Source organism: Meriones unguiculatus, chromosome 18 (genome assembly GCF_030254825.1).
Source record: "Meriones unguiculatus strain TT.TT164.6M chromosome 18, Bangor_MerUng_6.1, whole genome shotgun sequence".
NCBI lineage: Eukaryota > Metazoa > Chordata > Mammalia > Rodentia > Muridae > Meriones > Meriones unguiculatus.
This window is the reverse complement of record NC_083365.1, coordinates 6,571,572-6,593,495: the sequence shown is the minus strand read 5'-3', so window position 1 is coordinate 6,593,495 and position 21,924 is coordinate 6,571,572. Positions and strand designations below refer to the sequence as shown.

At 42.0% G+C, this 21,924-nt stretch overlaps 1 protein-coding gene across 9 annotated transcripts in view; it reads left to right on the top strand.

The window, feature by feature from the left end:
* Window positions 1-21,924, top strand: part of LOC110563159 (1-phosphatidylinositol 4,5-bisphosphate phosphodiesterase beta-4) — a 368,349-nt gene that overhangs the window by 158,907 nt on the left and 187,518 nt on the right. The window lies entirely within an intron of this gene.

Sequence of the window (21,924 nt, the reverse complement as noted above, 5' to 3'; positions counted from 1 at the left end):
TAAATATAGGCATTTAATTCTTTGAGGGTATACAGCACTTTTTCGTTTTCAAGTGCTAATTTAGATTTCTGCCAGCAGCCATGAAATTTCCTATCTAGTTGCTGTCCTTGATAACAGATGTTTGCCTTTTTTTTTAAATAAAGTGTAGCCATTCTAGTAGGTATGAAACTGTACCACATCATGATTGTAGTCTTCTCTTTTCTTTCTTTCTTTCTTTCTTTCTTTCTTTCTTTCTTTCTTTCTTTCTTTCTTTTTCTTCCATTTAATGGGAGGATCTTTTGCATCACAACCTGGCCTCAAACTCACTGAGCTCAGGTGGCCTTGAACATCTAATCCTTCTGCCTTTACTTCCCCAGTGTTGGGATTTCAGGCACGTACTACTCTCTACAGTTGTACATGCCAGGCAAGCACCCCCAGCCCCGCTTTTTAGTTTTTATTGCCAAATACCTAATCATATCCTTCAACCTTCTACTTGCTTCTTGGCTATTTCTTGGACAACTGTTTCTTTCTTGGACAAGTGTCTATTTCCATTCCCTGCCTACTTTTAAAGTGGTCTGTTTGCCTTTTGGTTATTGAGTTAGTTGTAGAGGTCCATTTTGGATATCCTGAATGTTTGATTCTTGGCAGATACAACTAGAAGAGTGTTTCTTCTGTTCCGTAAGTTGCATTTTCATGTTTCTGAAAATACCGTTTGGTAAACAAAGGTTTTCAATTTGTAAAAACTGAGGTTTATCTTTTCTCTCGTTCATTCTTCTCTGTAATATTCTGTATTTGCTAATGCACAGTTGCCATGTAATAATGCTAAGGTCATAAAGATTTAGGATAAGCTTCTGTTTCCTTCCAGGTTTTATGGTCATTAGCTTGTTGGTTGTAGTTCATTGGTCTAGGTCATTGATCCTTTCTGGATTGGATATGAGGTAGTAGGGTCTAGCACTATTCATTTGTTTTGGGAGCCCAGGACCCAGGGCCATTTGTTGAGTAGTCGAGTGATCCCTGTCGAGTGATCATGGGATCCCATCATGAACTAACTGGGCACAGCAGCATAGGTTTCTCAGTTGTATTCTGGTGTTTTATGTTCCTGTTCTCTTGCTGTGGAACACTATTTTGATTACTATGTCTTTTTAGTAGTTTTGAATTCTGAAAGTGTGCATTTCCAGTTATATGTTTTTCTAGTACTGTTTTTGCTCTTTTGCCTGCTGCTGCTTCTCTTTCCGTCATTATTTTGTCCTGTACTGATTCTTAACTGTGGCATTGCTCCTCGGGCAACAACCGTAGCTGCAGCACAGTTTCCTGGTACCCAGGGCATAGAAATTAAAGGTATGCTGTTACCTAAAATACTTCCTTGCTTAGACTTATTCTCTAGAAACCTTGATGAAATCTACGTGAGTAGATTTGCTTCTCAAAGCAAACCACTTCCTGGCTACTGGTTTTAAGCTGCCAGTTAGAAATCTAGGAGTCCCTGTTTTAGCTGCCTTTTGGAAAAGAATAAAAGAGTGAATAGACGTTGTGATTTGTGCGTGTTCCGGCTTGTATTAGTTGCCATCTTCGATTACAGAAATACTATTTGAAAACCCCTCTGTTTTCTGTAAGGAAGCTGCAATCCGGGCATTAGATCAGGTAGACGTTAGAATTGTGGAGGCAGAGCAAGGAAGAGGGGTGATGGTTTTGTTGGAATCAGTTGCTAGGGTGAATCACACTTGTTTCCAGAACATTTAACATCTCCTTTGCGCCTTTGCGAATTGCAGGGCCTATGTGGGATTTTCCTTTCAGAAAGGCTTGCGGCTGTGAGTGCCCAGGAACTACTCTTTAAGCATTCCCAGATGGTCCCTTAAGTCCTCATCTGATGGAAGCTGAGGAATTGCTCCTGGTAGACAGGAGGAAGCTGCTCTAAGCCCTGGACATTATGACAGTGTGAATTTTGTGCCTTTGCTAAAATGCAATTAGGACCCACCTAGGGAGCTTCGGGGGATGGCTTAGTGGTAAAGTGCCTGCTGCACAACAGGAATACCTTAGTTAGGATTCCTGTCACACATGGAAAGCTGGCTTACCTTGGTGCTGGGGCTTGTGGAGACAAGACACAAGAGACAAGCTCTGTGGAGCTTGCTGGCCAGCATTCTAGCCACTCAGTGACTTTTGGATGTGTTGACAGACATGACTGAGAAACTGAAGTGGAGATGATAGAAGATGCCTGACATTAAGGTCTGGCCTCCACATCTGTGCTCACCTGGACACATTAGTATATGCATAAATACACATTAAAAAGGCTTAGTGTGTGTGTGTGTGTGTGTGTGTGTGTGTGTGTGTGATCGTAAAGGGGGTCAATGGGGCTCCTGAACTGATGGACAAGCCTCTAGTTCCCTCACTGCATTTTATCACATAGCATCAACAATACACATGCACAATCTATACATAGAGATGTGTCCATCAATCTAGAAAGAATAACCCAGGCTTCTCACAAGACCTTTTATCGGAAGTACGAAGTGACCAGGACCAGTGAAAGGGATTTAAGGTTGAAAAGAATAACTAGTGAAGATTTCTAGAAGCCTCTTTGAAGCTGGATCTTTCCTTCATTAAGTGTTGGAAACAGCAATCAAGTACACCCCAAAAAATCATTCAGGCTGATTGCACTGCAGGCTGGCTTATCGCGTAGCCAGTGTTGTTTCCATTAAAACCAAGACCAGAGAATTCTTTAGCAAAAGTGTCAGAAGTGTGAATGTTTCTCTCTATTAGGCATTTGGCCACTATGGTTGTAGCAACTAAGTTAATATGTCATTTTCCACATTTGATGCAATGTTTCGGCATCAGGGACAGGTGTGGCTCATAGATTATATATTCTACCAAGTAAATCTAACTCTGAGGGAAATTGGTGTTGAAAGGGGCTGATTGGTTTTATGTGGAGCAATCACTGCGTTTGATAGCATAGATGAGGACAGGAGAAGAAAAGGGAAATTTTGTAACATGGAGCTAAAAAATCATAAGAGTATGGCAGCAGGTAATTTGAAAAAAATGTATCTGATGTTACTTAAGTGTGTGTGTCTATATATGTATATATACACATATACATATGTGTGTATAAAGTTTTCCAACCTTGTGCTTTTGATAAAACCTCATTCTAAATAAAGAAATTTTATTGCATTGAAAAAAAGAAAGGAAGAACAGAAGAGAAAGACCATCGTTAGCTGTGTGAACTGTCTGCTGTGCTTTTTGCTCTAAAATCCAGATTGGCCCGTTTTCTCCAGTTGTTTAAAAGAACAATCCGAGAGGAAATTTGGCATGTTGTCTGCTTTTTTTGCTGTAAGCTGCATGTAACTTAGTAGGAGCCATGTCTTTTCTTTGAGCATCACAGAGTTTGTTAATTCCCAGATGTCCCTTATGCCCCCAGAGTGCTAGCAACAGTGATTATATTGTCAAAATCTTGTAGTGCTAAAATGGAAAGCATATTTTGTTTCACTTCTTAGCCAAATTATAGTCTACTCAGAATGAATAAAATGTATCTGTTTTGTTTTATTGTGATTATCTAGAAAGACTTTCAGATTTCATCTTCTTAATGGCTTAATATTAAACATAATGATACTGACCTAGAAAATATTATTTTTCTCTTCATTAATGTTTTATAAATGGTTGCTTTTATGTCTGTATGTTTTTAACATTTAGTAAATGTTTGTTGAATGTCTCCCGTGGACCTGGCAAGGTTCTAAGCACACATTTGGGGTAATACAGCACACATAGGGATTCATTTGTGCTTGGGGTCAAACACAGTTGTGCTATAAAGGTCACTTCTAAGCTGAAACCAACATGATGAAAAGTCAAGAATCTGAAGAAGGTGGGCAGAATTTTCTAGACAGGGAAGGCTATGTACAAAGGTCATAAATAGAAATGAACGTCTTTGTGTGATGATAAATGTCAGAGGAAGGAACACGGGCAGCACAGGCTGATGGGGTATAAGCTGGCGGTAGCCAGTCTCACATCCCTGTTAGACTTAGGTAAGAACTGCTTTTTATTGTTGGTGCTCCTTGCTTGCTTATTTAACAACTAGAATTCTTTGACGGACATGATCAGCTTTATATTTTAGTAAATCATCCTTGCTGGGGTAAATTAATTGTGAGTGTAGAACTGAAGATAGGAATGGAAACAGAAAATCCTGTTGGGAGGTTGCTGTCGTGAGCCACTGTGATGGCTCTTGAGTATGAGAGTGAGCAACAGGTGAGAAATTTGTGGAGATTAGAGACCCTAGAAGGACTTTTAAAAAGGGTTTTGCTTTAAGCTTTGATACTTAATGCATTTGTTAAGTATGCAAGTGGAAATGTCAAGCAAACAATTGGATCTGTAGTTGGCTATATGAGAGCTGGGGATGACAATGTGGTTCATGGAATAGAGATGGTGTTTAATGCTTTGGGCCAGATGTGATCACCTAGCAAGGGAAAATACACAGGGCAGGGTCACTTGGAAAAAGAGAGGTCAAGATTGAGGGGGAGTGACTGGGAGAGACGCAAAAGAGCTAGGAAAACAGAATCACTGTCACCAAAGAAGAGTTCAGGGAGAAGAGAGCAGTTCATTGGGTCAAATGCCCATTGGTTAGTGGGGACAAAAAGGCAACATTTGTAACACAAAATGGAAGCTGCTGTTGTTCTTGACAAGAAGAAGGAATTCTGGTCAGTGTAGTCTGAGGGGAAAACCAAAGGTGAAGAACTCAAGTGTGTGTGTGTGCTGACCTTCTAAGAAAGAGGTGTAGAGGTATTATTGTTAATCACAAAAACACAGGAGATAAAGGATACAGGATAAGGTCATTATGGGAATGAACACATTAAAGATGGATTTGCAGACAATGCTGACGTGTTTCTTTGAGGTTGTGGTAAGGGATGAAGGCTGGCCAGTGTGGCTGTGAGATTTTCTCTAGCCTAGATCAATTCCATGGCTCTAGTCAATCAGTTAAAAAAAACAAAGCAAAACAAAAGCCAATCAAACAGACAAAGGTCAGAACATGTGTGGAATTAGCAACGTGAGTGATGGAGAGAATGAGTCAGGAGGAGAAGATATGGACAGTGCACCTGAGGCAGGGGGAGAAGAGAAGCAGCCATGGACCTCAGTGCACAGTGAAAGAGCAACAGGGTCTCTAGGGTGCAGGTCTCAAGTGAGAGTCAGCACAAGTGGGCCTGGAGCTAGTACTGGGTTAGCAAACTTAATCCAGAAACCTAAAACCTGAAAAACTCCCAAAGTCTAAAACTTTCCAAGCACTGCCATGTTATAATTGGCAAATTCCAGATATGACCTCATGTGACAGAAGCAGGCATCCAATTACAATATACACTTATACTCACACTATGTGTACAAGGTTTATATGAAGAATAAATAAATTTGATGTTTAGGTTTAAGTATCTTGATCTCTTATGTGCATGTAAGTACTCATAAATAAAAATGAATTCTGAAATATGCCTGATCCCAAACATTTTAGGTAAGGGAAACTTAGTCAATTACTTAAAAAAGACAGTAGTGATTGGGCAGGAAAGAAATATGTGTTTTGTTTGTTTATTTTTGGTTTGGGGTTTTTTTGGTTGGTGATGGTGGGTTTTGGTGGTTGTCACTTTTTTTTGTTTGTTTTGTTTTTCAAGTCAGAGTTTCTCTGTAGCCCTAGCCATCTTGCAGCTTGCTCTGTAGACCCAGCTGGCCTCAAACTCAAGAGATCCACCTGGCTCTGCCTCCCACGTGGCAGGACTAAAGGTGTGCGCCACAACTACAGGTCCTGAACGAAGTTTTGAAAGAGAGTATGGTTTCTGGTTAAGACAACATCGCGCAAATGCACATAGGCACAAGTGATAGATTTTGATGGACAGGGGAACACTGGTGGCTGAAAGCCATTACTCTCAGCCTGACCTTTGTTTCTTTAAAAGCCATGCATGTTGTGATATATTGATCATATATATCATATATATATACAGATCTATCTGATAGAATCCGAGCTTCCTTTGGCTGTAAATAATATGAACTAAGACCAGACTTTTGTTCTAAGGGAAACCTAACTTCCAGTGAATGTGCATACCACACAACAGACATATTTTTTAGAAAGATGAGCTGCTTTCTAAAGTCTCTTGGAAGACAACAAATGGCCTAGCATTGATCTCAAAGCTTGTGTGGGGCCATGGGCTGCTTAGCCTTGGCTGGAAGAGTACTGAGGTATAGAGATGGGATGTTGGACAAATAATCCCATAAAGGCCCTTTGCAAATATCAGCTGGTTTATATCATGACTTCAGCAAGAAAGGCTTAGGCAAGATTCACTTCCTGAACATATTCTTCTTGAGGAAGAATGAAATTTAAATTCATATTCACTGCTTTTGGCATCTTTTATGAGCAGCCTGGATCCTGTTATTAACTTACCTTCCCAGTAGAGTTCAAAGGACAATTTAACAGCAGCCTGGAATTGCCTCTGCATTTTGAGGCCAAATATTTCTGTTGCTTAGATACCTGGACTCCTCTTTTAATTGGTTTGTGTGTAAAACTCTCGTTATTGAAGTGTATTTAATACACATTTGGAGAACTACACAAATCGTAAGTGAATAAACAGCTTCTTTTATTTTCAGGAATTAGGTGCTTCCCAGGTGACATATTAAAGAAACAGGACTTTCCCAATACCCTGTGGGTCTTAACATTTCTTCTGGTTACCGCCCCTTCCATTAGGGTGTATTAATTCCTTTCCACAGTGCTGTAACAAGATATCAGATGGAAATTAGTGAAGATAGGAGACTTAATTGGGCTTACGGTTTCTGAGAGTCTCATTTCCGTCACAGTGGGAAAGTCATAGCAAAGTCTATGCTGGTGGGAATGCAAGGCAGACTTTATATGGGGGTAGACCAGGAAGCAGAAATGCTGGGAATCAAGGGCTTGGCTATACCCATGTGTCCATGCTCAGTGACCCACGTCTGCTACCAAGGCCTTGATTCACAAGGGATCCTCAGCTTTCAAGTTAATGCCACATTTCACAAGACAGAATCCATCTCATTACTCATTTAAACACAGATTCTTCTGTTTGCACCATGGATCGTGTATATGAGCAGATACACTGGCACAGACAAAACAAAAAACATTAAAATGATCTGTATGTAATTGATCCTCTAAGCCTGAAACTCTTCCTACTATTCTTTCCCTCCCAGAGTGAGGAAGCATCTTCCAGCATGAAAGGCTACATTATCCCCACAAGCAGCTAAAAGTTACATCATATGATATGGTAGGGGAAAGAGCACAGGTACTGTTTCTTAGATCTAGGCTTTGCTCTTTGTGTTCTGTCTCCTTTTTATTTTTAATGTGAATCTGAGGATATTTATAACAAGAGTTCTGTGATGAGCTTTGTACTTAGACTAGAGCTAATTGTATGAGGCGGTGTTTAATCTCCCATCTTGAATACAGATGTCCTTCTGCTGTAGGGATGAGATGCTGACTAAGTGCTCCTCTGCCCATGCAACACTGCACCCAGGCAGGACTTTCCTGGCCTCATTTGAAATTTGTGGAGGAGGCACTTACTCCAGACAAGCCAAAGTTTTCTATGGGAGTTTCTATGGAAATTCACAATTTTAGATGAGTTCAGTGGTGAAATGCTCTTTCTTTCCACTGTGTTTTAGGTTTTATGATTTTGGTTAAGAGTGTGCCTGGAAAAACAAAACAGAACATAAAGAATAAGATAATTTCTTTCAGGGCTGCCTTGCCATGCCACAGGAGAAGAGGATGCACTCAGTCCTGATGTGACTTGATGTGCTGGGGTGGGTTGTGGGGGGATGCCTCCCCTTTTCTAAGGATGTAGAATAGGGGAGGGGGAGTAGGAAAAAGGGGAGAAAGGGTGGGACTTGGATGAGAGGAGGGAGGCTGCTATGATCAGGATGTAAAGTGAATAATTAATTTCAAAAGAAACTAAAAAAAGCATTTAAAAAAGATAACTTGTTTTACATAAACAAGTAAAATATGTTTTGTTTTCCCAGTAGTGAACAGATGGGTACTGTGATACATCATTCCATGTGTTTCCAACTCTAGAAGATCATTTTTTATTCTAGTAAGTTGCCTAAATCACATCTTAATGATACATTTACTGTTTTCCAAATATAGATCATTACATCATCTCTTGAGAGAGACAGAATGAATAAGAATTTTAAAACATGAACATTTCTGTACTATACTTTTTCCTCACTTTTCTTCACTGTTTTATTTATTGCAGTATACCTTACATACAGAAGAAATGAAAAAAAATCTAGTTTTGTATGTTTCTATATGTATATAATTCCCCTGTGATCAACATGTGTAAGATTATATTCAGATGATGATGGCCATGTCAAAGCACACATGCTTGTGTTGTAGAGGTTAAATGCGAGGCATTTCTTTTTGCATTCCTAACCTGGCCGTCCGTGTGCTGTTGATACAGTGCATGGCAGGATGTATGTCTGTACCGTGTGCATGTGTCCGTACATGTGGGCAGCCCGGTGCTGTACCCTGAGAGACCCTCACCTGTGGATTGCCAGCTCAGGTGCCTTGCCATGTAGGGTAAGGAAGGAAATCCCAATTCCTACCAGTACTTCTAGGCATACATCTCTTTACTAATAAAATGCTTATTAAGCTCCTACTTTCAAATACCTATTTGTATTCTTTGAGAATTTCATATGGTATATTTTGATCATATTCACCTCTGTGTCTAACCTTAACTCCTCCCAATCCACCCATACCCTGCTATTTCCCAAAACTCATGTCCTCTTTTCTTTCCTTTCCATTCAATAACCACTGACTTTAGTTTGTACTGAGACAATCTCCAGAGTATGGTTGACATGCCAGTAGCTTCACCCTTAAAAGCCCTGACTGTCCCCTCTCCAGGAGCCCTCAGCTGTCCACAGATTCTTAGTTAGGGGTAGGCAGTCATGAGCCATTCCCATTACATGCTAGATCTAATGTTATCTGGTTTGATCTTCTGCAGGTCTTACGTAGTTAACCATAGCTAGTGTGAATCTATTTAATCACACATTATATAAAATATTCTGCCAGATATTGTCATCTATAAGCATAAATCTGAGACAAAATATGTCATCCTGTAACTTTTATACCACACTGAAAATTATGTAATGCAAATGCTTAATTAAAAACCAGTATGATTAGTCCTAAAGTCTAAAGATAAAGATAGTGAAGTGGCCAAAAATTTCTTCCTGGTTCTAGAATATTGACAGGGTTGGTTTAATTTGAGGTAATTTCCCCCAAAGTAAGTGATACTATATGAGGTTTTCAAATTTTTATTTAATGTTTGGTGTGTGTGTGTGTGTGTGTGTGTTTTGAGGTTTGGAACTGGGTCTGACTCCATTAAGTCAGGCTAGCCTCAAACTATTTTTCTTTTTTTTAATTTTAATTTTTATTAATTATAATTTATTCAATTTTTATTTCCCCTGTAGCTCCCTCTCTCCTCCCCTCCCAATTCCACCCTCCCTTCCCCTTCTCCACACAGGCCCCTTCCCCGGTCCACTGATAGGGGAGGTCCTCCTCCCCTTCCTTCTGATCCTAGTCTATCAGGTCTTATCAGGAGTGGCTGCATTGTCTTTCTCTGTGGCCTGGTAAGGCTACCCATCCCCCTCAGGGGAAGGTGATCAAAGAGCAGGCCAATCAGTTCATGTCAGAGACAGTCCCTGTTCCCATTACAATGGAACCCACTTGGATACTGAGCTGCCATGAGCTACATCTGTGCAGGGGTTCGAGGTTATCTCCATGAATGGTCCTTGTTTGGAGTATCGGTCTCAGAAAAGACCTCTGTGCTCAGCTTGTTTGGTTCTGTTGCTCTCTTTGTGGAGCTTAGCCTCAAACTCTTGGCATTCCTCCTGCCTCAACCTCCAAAGTGCTAGATTTATAGATATGCTTAGCACTTTCTTAATTTTTTAAAAATGATAAGTAAAGGATGATTTAGCTGGGCTTGGAGAACACTTTTATTGCCAGGCTGTGGTGGGCAGTGGTAAGCAAATTTCTCATCGAGCGCAGTAGCTCAAGAGCTAAGCTTTGTGAATAATTTCAACAACAGTGTTGGTTGGGAGGTAGAGCAGTAACTGGGTTTGTGCTAGAGAGAATGATGGGCCTGGAAGCAGTAGGGAGTGCCCACAGTAGGGAGTGCCCACAGTAGGACAGACAAGGATGGTGTAAAAAGAGCAAGTTGTCAGGAGGCATATCCGTGGCATATTCTGTTTTAACACCCAGCTGTGGTCACCATCAGTGTAGGTGACAGCTCAGAGCCAGGGAGGATGGTTCTCCAGGTACAAATGTGCTTTCCTTGTGGCCTGAGCTGACTGTGCTGACTGATGTAGGTGCTGCTGGTCTCAGGGAGGGAGAAGAAAGTAGAGTTACCTTAGGGTCATCCCTCTGTGTGCTCATTTCTGTGTCTCCATGTATTGCAGAGCAGGAGCCCGGGGAATACCATGTCCTTTGATTTGCAAGTCTGACCTTGCCACACTAGTCCTTGGCACAGATGGTGGCATCACCAGGCAGTGCCACATTTCTGGAGAGCTGCTGTCTTGACTGTTTTTCATTACACATTCCATGTCATTGTGATTTTCCAGGGCATAAAAGGAAAGAGGAAGTTGTTCGTACTTCCTCCTCACTGAACCTTTTAGTCCATTCTCCATGCTATAAATGGTGACATTCAAGGGCAGATTACATACAAAGGACTTTCTGGTTCATCTTAAAATGTGCCCTACTGTGCCTCTGGGGAATCAGCTTGCTCGCCTATGTTGAACAGACCTTTGATAGGGAAGCATTTTATTTTCTAAATAATAGTAATGTGTGTACGTGATTTTTTTAAAGGAAGATAGTGAAGAAGACATAGTGAAACAGACTGAGTGCTGTCCTCTGTGCTAATCCACGTAGGTAACTGGCCTCCGGATACTTCTGTTTGGAAATCTTCTGGTAGTCATTGCTATATTTTGGGTTGCAGCTGCCTTTTACTCCAATCAATTTGCAGATGGATTGTGGACCTATTTGACAAATGACTATTTCATGAATATTTTACCTTACATAGTGAGTTCCAGGCCAGCCAGAGCTACCCATTTTTATGTCCAGGGAGACCCTGAACATAAAAAAAGAAAAAGGAAAAAGAAAAAGAGATTGTGGTCTAATGATAATAAACCAGGGAGCTTAGTAATACCTCTTTGCTCAGTTTCTTTGTGGGGACACGGTGCACAGCACTTATTATGATTCAGTTCTTGGGGAAAATGGGAAAATGCAGGAAGTGTCCCCAAAGATTCTGTGTTTTAGGATTGTGTGTTCAGTGACTTGACTGTAATATTGGTAAAGCTCATAAATATATCCATGAGAATACTGTTTTAACTCCGCCCCTTTTCTATGTGCCTGGCCCTTCTGTTCTGTGTGCTGTCTGAGCAGTCAAGGAATTGGGCTTGGGCATGCCTGGTGTGCGTAGCTTTATCGGCCTAGCTTTGCACATTTGCTGTCTTGTCAGCGTAGTGCAGTATTCTGCACTGTCTCTAAGCTTCCTTCCTGTTCTGTGTCAGCTCCAAGCCACGCCCACCTGCTGCAACCACTTCCAGTCTGCCAGGCTCTGCTTTGATTACTCCGCAGGATGGGTCACCCCTGATCTTCTGTCTCAATCTGCTATTCTTCCTTGCCACTGACATTTTCTTTTCTATTTCATGGCCTGTCACTTCTCTTACTAATTAATTGTATTTTGTTGTCATTGTTGTTGAGGTCCTCACAGAATGGTGGGAGAGTAAGGGAAGGTAAAATTATGAATTCTGTCCAACAAGCCTGGCCATCATCGTCTTCCCTTCCTGTCCGCTGTGATGGACCACTACACATCATCTTTGTTACCAAGTGTCATCCTAGTGGCAGAGCATCATTGCCTTCACTGACATTCACTGACACCCCTGAACCAGCCAGAAGCCATCCCTTATTTCCCTTCTCTTCTGGTTGCAGAAGGAAAAATAACCTGTAAAAGAAATATTCAGACATATCCTGGTTTCTGTGAAATATAAGCAAAAGAGGAAGTAAATGAAAAATTTAAGACATTTCTGCTGGTTTAGGCTTATTATTTAACTACAAAAGAGATGGTTCCTTGACTGACACTTTCTGATTTCCTCGACACCAGAAATGACTTTTAGCTGCAGTAAATGGAGACACCCTCCCCAATTCCTGCTCATCTTGCCCTTACACGTATCCCCTCTGTACTTCCTGCTGTCAGGGAAGCTGCAATTGGCATGTCAGTCTGTCAATCATGTTTTTATTTTTCTCCTTGCAAACAATAGCCGCATACATACAACTCAAAACCTTTAAAAGTACCAAGCCCAAAGCAAAAGGAGAAACAAAATTGGCTATGCATGAAAGAGAAGGAAAGGAAAGCATTCATTAGTATGCTCAACACTGCACGGTCCTGAAGACAGGGCTGCGGAGTGACTCAGTGGATCCCTCAGGAAGGGGGGGCCGAGGGCAAAGCCAGGAGGATCGTGAACCGAGTGAGCACCTTCCCTAGACGGGGCCTTGGTGGGAACAAGGCTTATGGTGCCATCCTGACAGTCAGTAGAATTAGAGTTGGGCCTACATTAGTTATCTAGGCCATGATGATGCTCTACAATCTTCCCCTTAGATTCTAGAGTCTAGAACCCTGGGTTGTAACTAGGAACCCTCACTTGTGGTCAGAAATTTCTGGGTCAGACGAGCATTTTTGCTGGTTTTGGCTCTGCTCACTTGCGCTTCCTTTTGTACTTGATCACCGATGTTGAACAGACCTAGTCAGCTAAGGGTCAGTAGACGGCTAGGCAGTCTGAGAAAACTCCCATTGCGATGACTCAGCTGTGTTTCTTGTGGTCTCTCGTGTTTATCAAGTTGGGCTAAACTTCAGGGCATAGGAACAAGGTTGTGAGAGAGGGTTAGTAACGTGCAGGGGCCCTGATGGTAACAGTGAGTGAGTATAGGAGAAAGGGTGAGGGACGCTGTTAGCTGAAGGCAGCAGATGTGCCCCAGGCTTTCTACCAAGTTTTGTGCTTGAGGAACCGTCAGACTCATGGAGCTGCCAAACTTACCAGGCCTTGAAAGTTAAAGACAATTCAGAGGTTAAAACAATAATTGCCATTCTGAGGAGCTCAGTTTTAAGGAACGGCATTGAGGATGGAATCCTTTTCCAAGATTTTTCCCAAGAATGAGGGACAGGTTCTCTCAGTAGAAATGAGAATACAAGATGAGTTGTGAGAACATGCCAGATTGTTTGAAGGTGATAATTTAATTGATTTTCAAGAGGACTTTTCCATCTGGTCCTCCTGAAGTTCAGGCTTTCATATGATAATGGAACTTGAGTCATCAGTAAACACAGATGTGGCTCACCTCTTCTGAGTGTGATCAGGGTAGCTGGCTTTTCTCAGTGTGTTGGGGTACTTCTTCCTCATGCTGTGTCTGACTTAGGGGTTAGAGTAGGTCCCCAGATGAGAGCATCTGCTACAAATCCAGATTCTCAAGTACCCCCACCTCCACCAGGCCCCACCAGGAGCTGAAATTCTGGGTTTGGGATCCAAGAGTCTCCTGGTAATTCTGATGCATGTAGCATTTTGAGATCTGAATTAGAATTGTGTGGGTTTTGGCAAGCTTAAAGGTGCTTTTTTGCAATAAATAAATAAATATCCAGTTATATCTGAATTTTGTATTAACAATGTCTAAATTACATGTTAGCACAAATATGTTGTCTGTAATATTTAATATATATTTGTTGTTGATCTGGAAATGAAATTTAATTGGTATCATGTATTTTCTGTCACATCCCTAGAAATGTCAAAAATTACACAAGATTCAAAGAGCAACCAAAGTCTTTAATGGGATCGAAATTCTAGAAGGAAAGGTTAAAAATTGACTTGATGATCCCAGAGAGGATAAATGGATTGGGAGACTTTATTTGAAGGGAATGCTGCTGAGCCATTCTTTATGGTTGCTCAGATTAACCTAGAAGAGACTTTTCTTACGACAAGTCAAGGCTTCCTGCCAGTAAATGACTTCAGTGGGGGTTCTGAGTGAGTTTAGTGATTCTCAAATGTCTTCGGATGCATTTAGAAGCCTCATGTGATGATAATGCAGCTCGACCTCTGACCTCTGAGCCCGACCAGCTGAGAGAGACTTTGGCCAGTGGGAGGTTGGAACAGATAATTCTCAAGGCCTCTTGCGACTGTGCCAACACCGTTTGGATGTGTAATATCTGCATTTTTTTTTTTGAAGTAAAAGCCCACAGTCTTTCAGTTTTTTAAAAGCTGGCAATTGTCTGGAACGTGGCTTTTTGGAAACAAAGCAGAGATGTGACAAGGGTGCTTTAGAGTGGCTCTCCATGGGTTCAGAGCCTAACTGTGCCATTCCTAGCTGTGTGGTCCTAGACGATTCACGCCTGAACTTTCTGTGAAATTAAAGTTCTTATTAGTAATTATCTCATACATTCTTATGATTTTATCCATGTGAAATATGAGAACAGAAACATACTCCTGAGTATTAATTTTATCTTGTTAAGGACTGAAATATGCACTGTTGGCATTTGGAGGTTGTGACAGCTGAACACTGGTGCTGAACTGTCCTCCAGATGGAGAATTGCCCCTTGTGATCAAGCTTGCCCGCTCTGTCTGGCCTTTCTTCTTAAGGTGTTGGCTTGACTGTACATGGGTGTTGCTCTGTCTAACCACTGTATCTAGTCATGGATCTTGCCTTTTTCTCTTCTGAGAGGAACTCTCCCACATTTTCCAGAGACACCCAGGAGAATTGTGTTCATTTCCCATTACAAACTGAATTCAGTAAAAATGCTATAAAAGAATGCCATATAATGTCACGGAGAACAAAATGACATTTTCAAAATATTTTTAAGAAACTTGAACTTCAAGTCCATTTACTTCTCCTAGTCAGGAAAGAGAGTCATGGAAAAATTTTAATCTTCAACTAGTTTAATCACAGTTACGAATCCAATTGAGATTACTTTTAAATTTTGAAGATGAAAATCAAATGATTTTTGGCACACTGAAGAAAAGCTAATCCTGGTCATGTACCGAGCAAAGTTCCTGCCCACACGCTGTTGAAACCTCATGTAATAAGCCTCAGGTTGCTAGTGGAACAGTCTCTTCGGCACCTTTCGGGTTTATGTGGTAATTAATGAAGTGAGTGTTTAAGTAAATTCTTAGAATTTAACTGAGAAGGTTAACTTTTCTTTTAAGTGAGGTTCCACTTTGAATTTGCAGAATGGCGTGGCACTCAGTCCTGAAGTGCTCTAAGACTGGCAGTAAGTGGTAATGGTGGTTGTCTTTCTTTCAGAAGGGAAATGTCCCATAGTACTGCTGAAAGTGGATTTGAACATAAGTATCTACTGTTCTTCATTGGTTTGTGAGGCTTCTGACTAGTTGTAAAGGACTGATTCAGCTGGCCCATCACATGCCAGTTGATGCTTTGGTTAGTATTTGCTTTGTTTGAGACAGCCACCTCCTTCACACGTGAAGTTTACATAGGCCAAAGCTTAGATTTTTTTTTTTCAATGCAGTTTATTCAGAAACCTTGAACAATCCTCGGACCCTGGGGAAAGCCAGCCCACAGCTTAAATAGCCTCTGGGTAGCCAACCCAGGCGTGCCACGTGGGCAATGCAGAAAGATCCACATACATGGAAGCAAGCCAGATCCTCAGCCTTAGCCAAATGTGGAATTGTTCGTGACAGAGAGCACTCACCATCGGGAAGGTGGAAGGCGGAAACCAGCTCCATCTTTAAGGCACAGCATTCCGCAGCTCTCTACAGTTCACCCTTTTTGTTTTAGACGCATCAGGCAAGAGTAGAGGTCTGATCTCTGATATTAGATTTTTTTTTTTACCAAACCTATTTTTATTTAGGTTTCTTCAATGCTTCTACCTCCCTTCCACCCACTGTAGGCAGAAAAAAAGGCTATTAGGAAAAGGGTATTGTAGACCTTTTTAGAAGTAGTTCTTCAGGGTGAGTCTACTCTTTGTTGTCCAGATTCCAGCAGTCCAGTTCAAATACCAGCACAAAACAGCAACATGAGCCAGCACGATTCAGCAGATCAGGACAAGTCAGTGAAAGCTGCAAGGCTCAGCTGGATTGCCTGAGAAGCTCTCAGGAACGTTTCTGTCTGTGAAGTGAAGTCAAGTGTCAAAGCATGAACACCAATGTAGTGATGTCCATCAGAGAGCATTGTCTCACTGTCTGGCTTCTATATATGTCCTTCCCTCAGAGTCCACCCACGGATATTGTCAGCTGGCCAAAGTCACAGCCCTCACACGAGACAGCTTTCGGCAAAACATCACATGCCCTCTCACAAGCCAGCTTCTCGCAAAACATCACATGACACATCTGAGTCTTCAGAAACACAGAAACTTCCACTTGAGTGGGGCACCTGACCTAGGCTCCTCCCTTCTTACAGAAGGCTGGTTCAGGCCTGTTCACATGACAGAGGTAGGATTTCAAAAGAGACAAGAAGAGAGTAAGAGAGCTCTTATTATTTTTCATTTATTTGTTTTTATTTTTATGTATGTTTTCCTACATGTATGTATGTGTACCATCTGCGTACAGTACCCAGGAAGACCAGAAGAGGGTGTTGGATGCTCTAAGGCTGGAGTTGTGAAGGCTGTGATCCATCATGTGCCTGCCAGGATGCAGCGCAGGTCCTCTGCAAGAGCAGTGGATTCTCTCAACCACTGCACCATCTTTCCAGCCCCCAGTAGTGGGTGAGCCAAGACTAGGAGTTGGTACAAGGTCAGCTCTTCTGCCTTATACCAGCCAATGCAAGTCCCACAGTTAGTCCAGACCATAAGTAAAAAGATAGGTTTCATCTCTTGATGGGAAGAACCATAAATTCGTGTCACAAGTGGTGTTGTGTTAGGTCAAAATTTGCCTGAAACCCACAGTTGACAAAGCATATGGTTAAATTGAGGATTTTCTAGAGTAGTAACTTTGGGGGGTGCTAAGTAAGTCATCTCTCTCCATATAAGGAGAGGCAGAGGGAGTTTCAGGGAGACCCACAGAAGTGAGGAAAGCAGTGTGATGATAAAAATAGAGATTGGACTGATGTGACCTCAAGACAAGGAATGTCTCCAAGGACAGAAGTTGGCAAGGCAGGGAGTGGAATGTCCCTCAGCGCCTCTGTAGAGAGTGACTGTCAGGGTTGCCGCTTTGACTTGGAACATCTGGCCTTCAGAACCACAGGAGAATCAGTGCCTTGTTATTTTTTGAAGGCAGCCAACTTGTGCTAATGTACTGTGGCAACAACCGTAGGAAACTAATGCAGGTGTGAATCTGGGAACAGGTATAGAATTGCAAGTGGCTACTTGTACATGTATGCGATTTAATTCTTGCCTTTTCCCTTAGTCTGAAAAAACATTTCTCTGTGCTGTTATGCTGCTGTAGAGACACTTCTTTGATTACTTAATCGTGGTTACACTAAGTGCCTCTGGTTTAATGCTTTCAGGCAGAGCTGTTGCACAGGACAACGCAGCTATGTGCCATGGACCACCACTCCTGTTGTCTCCCAACGCTTGCCTACGCGGACCCATGATGCCTCGTGTTGAGATTATTATGAGCTAGTGATGATCTTAGTCTCCTTCCAGCGTGTGTACCCACTTCTTTCCCAGACCTGTCTTCAAGAGAACTCCAAATCACTCTGGCTAGGAACTTTAAATGGCATTCAGCTGTAGCTGTTAGCTCTTTAAGACAGCCCTTAAGATCTCTGGAGTAAAATTGTTCTGGAACAGTTGTCTGCCACTGTTGTCAATTTTCATGTGAGGCTGGTTCCCTACAAACATCTGTGTCTTGGTCCTGTGTCACCTGCCCTGGTGCTTTGAAGGTGTGGGTACTTTGCTGCCTGATATGTGAAGCAGGACCTAAGTCAGAAAGGTGGAATAGCTCCATTGCCTTGTCCTGTCATCTGATCCTACTTACTCATTTGACTGAGGAGATGTATAACACTTTTGTCCTTGGAATCATTAACTTTTCAAGAGACCTGTGGATCTCTCATAGAATCATACTCATTACTGCATAAAATAATAAAATAATTAGGAAAATTATCTTGTAAAACAGCTCCAAAAGTATTGTAAGTTGTGATAGAGCAGTGTCTCCGCATCTTTACACGCACACATTAAGCACTTTAATATCTAGCAGGTAGCTTATTTGGCTCTAGCGTTTCTAAGTAGCACTGCAGAACACTGCAGCAGCCATGTGACACTAACACATCTGTGGTTTCTGTGGATGGCAGAGCCACATGTTCTTTTAGAATTCTTGTGGTTTGTTGCCAGGGCCCACACTTACAAAAAGCCGTAACCCTTAAATCCAGATTAATTCAAAGATATAATTTTATTCCCACCTTAGTTCATTCATAAGCCAGGCTAAGGGGGCCTGCCAAGCGTACTTTAGAAATAGCTGTATGACAAGTCTGGATGTCCTGAGGAGGCAGGCACTCCAGGTACCCAAGACTGGGTTTCCACTCGTCTTCCAGGTCCTACCCTTTGGTCTCATTCCCATGGGCTTAGACAGGATAGGTTGCAGCTCGTGCAGGCATCTTCTAGTTCCTGCCAATAGAGCTTGTCAAAAATACTGGTACTGACTCTGGGTTGGCCAGCTTTCTATTACGCTAACCTCAGACAATCAGCATGTAAAGACACGGGAGTTATTTTGGTTCCTGGCTTCAGAGGTTTCGGAGTGGGAGTGCCTGGCCTTATTGTTTATGGGTTGTGCTCACCTGTGAATGGAAAGCAAAAGTGAAGAAGATGAAGGACAGGATTCCACTGTCCCCATTAAAGCTGAACACTCATTGACCTAAGGGCTCTGTTGGGCCCCACCTCTTAATAGTGTTCACACTTTCTAGCAGGCATGGGCTCTAGCCTTTAACTTGTGGCCTGTAGGGGGTGTTTGAAATGCAAACTGTTCTGCTCCTTCAGCTTTTACTTTCTTAGAAGGGAAGACAGCTGATTTTTGTTCTTTGTAAATCACTGCTTCACAGCACATAACATTTGGGTCAAGCAGGAATATTGTGCTGGTTCTTGAGACCCTGCTTTGTGGACAGTGTTTCTCTGCTTTGAGGTGTGTTAGCTCTGTTAATCATGGAAGTAAGACAAATGTTTGCTTGACAGCTGCATCTCAATCCATTGCTGTATTTGTGTGTGCTTATGTACACCCACAGTGCATGTGATGACATACATCTGCTGATTAAGGCACGTGGGAAACGTATCTCCTTGGCCCCCGCCAACATTCATGTGGTTCACATTTGTGTTTTTCCATCTTCCAAGCCATCTAAGTCCTCTGGACTCTGAGGGTTTTTCATTTGGTTGATACAAATACCAAATTTGGTTATATTTTAATACATCAGGTTAACATGAGTAGATTCTCGATAGGGGGAAAGGGAATAGTCGGTAAGATTAAGAAGAGATGTAGTCATCACTGCAGTTCATAGTTTTTTGGTATTAATCTTGGCACCTCTTGCATAAGCACAAGTCATTTGTTGGAATTCTCTTGGCAAGTTAGAATTTGTATTATTTTGGCTTTGTGTTTTGAACATTGAATAGAAGCATTTACTCTGTCCTAGTGAGGGTTCTAACACTGAAGAGGACTTCTTCACTTTGAGTTGAGCATCACATTTATGTCACCTAGTTCCTTAAGGCCCACCCGCATTTAAGGTGCTTCCTTCACAGCTTTCTGACTCTGGTAATGACATCTCCTTACTGTTCTCGACAGTCTCCAGAGTTAATGACAACCCCAAATGTGCTTCCTTTCAGTAATCCTTCTGAAGGTGGAGATGGGGCTCTCTGGGCTAAAATCCAGGGGACTCTAGGCCTGCCTAACTTTCTAGGGGCTTGTAGGATTCCATTCCTCTCCCAGCTTTCCAGGCTGCTTACATTTATTAGACTATAGCTGCCTTTCATCATGCCCTTCATATCTTCCTCATGATGTCCTCCTTCATGCTGGAAGGCATTTGAATGGTCTAAGCATATTTTATTGTTTAAACTTTGTGCATATAAATGTCATTTGAGGCAGGAACACATGTTGTTCTTACTGTAGTCCCATGACATAGGCGGGTGCTATTTGTGTGTATATGTGTCATGATCTCTGCAGTGTAAGTGGCCAGTCGTTCTTCACGTAGCTCACTTGAATGCGCAGCCCAGCGAAGAGTTCGAATCTGGGCAATGCTGTACATTTTGCACCACGTAAAAAATACTTTCTCTGGCATCATGATTTGCAATTCATGATGCCTTCTGTTGACTCACAGCTGAATAATACATAACACCCCCCCAAACATGTTCCATGACACATTCATCTGACGATATCACCTATGAGAAGAAAGGATTTTGTAATCGAGTCTGTAGTCAGCAATGCTTTGGAAATTGTTTGCAGGAAGCAGGAGTGGAGATCAAAGCCAGAGCCTTAATAGGCAACCGCTGCGCCACCTCTGTAGCCCAGGACACTAGCATAGCACTGACTGTACATGTTAAGTAGCAGGAAAAGGTGCCTTTACTTTTTTTTCACCCCAGTATCTTTCAAAGGAATTCATATGAGCAGAGGGCATGTGTTTCTTGTTCTCTTATTCTCACAGTTGTTTTATTTTGCAAAGGAATTATTGGTAGTAGTATCTTTATCATTATTATATGTGTGTGAATGTTTTTTTCCTGCATGTCTGTGTGTGTGCCTGGTGCTCTGGAGGCTACACGAGGAAGCCTGATGCCCTGAAACTGAAGTTACAGTCGTTTTTGAGTCACCATGTGGGTTCTGAGAATTAAACCCTGGGCCTCTGCAAGAGCAGTCAGCACTATGGCTGAACCATCTCTCCGGCTCCCTCACTCCCATAACTATTGTCTTTTTGGTAGGAGGACAGATTTCTAGGGCCTAAATTCTCATTTGTCTGGCTGTGGCTGTGTCCCCAGCTGCTGACGGCCTGGCTGCTAATGGAGCAGTCTGATGCCGCCTATTCTGACTGCTGGCAATGCCTTCAGCAAAATGCACAGCAGTATGTAAGTACTCCTGTTTGAGTCTTTGCTTGCTTGTATAGGTGTTATCAGGAATTCGAAATTTCAGGCAACTACTTAGATGTGCTAAAGGGAATCTGTATTTTATCAAATTCTTCCTTGGATTTTTGTTTGTTTGGTTTTGGTTTGGGTTTTTGCACGGGCACTGTAACATTTTAAAAATCACTGGTAAGTATGTTTCCTTTTTACTTAACACAAAATCTGGAGGTGCAAGGTCTTATTTTAATTGCAACTCAGTGCTCTAGCATCGGTGCCATAGCTTTTACATCTTTGTAGAGGTAAGGTGACTACCAAAGCTCCATGCCCTGTGGCTTCTGCTGTGCAAAAGCATTGGGAAGGCATGTTCTCCTTGTTTCTCTTTTTCTTTAAGGGTGACTGATTGACTGGTTTGCTCAGAAAAGTCACTTTCAGGCTTTCTTTTGCCCCTGTTGGCTAGGTCTTGGTCACCTGTGTACCTAGTAGGTCAGTTGCTGGCATAAAGTCGTCAATGGCAACGCAAAGCCTCAGTCACCTTTAGTCTTGAGTACTGTTCTGTAAAAGCAGTGTGTTAGGAAACCATTTAAGGTTATAGGTGTTATATTTGTAAACGGTAAAAAGGACATCAGGAAAATGAATCGTAATGGTGCTTTGCCTCCTCCAAAAATCTTACTATTATTTTAGCATGTAAATAACGTGCAAAAATCCAACCATAAGATGCCGATAGACTTTACTTGACACTGAGTTGGCAGACACAGGTCTGTCTAATGCTGACAGCGGTCTGTCCGATGCCTTGTTCGTCAGCCACACTTGACCCTCAGCCACACTTAGTCCTCAGGAGAGTCACAGGTGAAAAAGGGTTTACAGACATAAATGGCTGCATATGTCGTTACACTGAAAGATTTTAATGCTCTGTCCACAGCGGCTTCTAAGGAGCAAAGCCTCTGTAGTGGTCATTTTATGCATC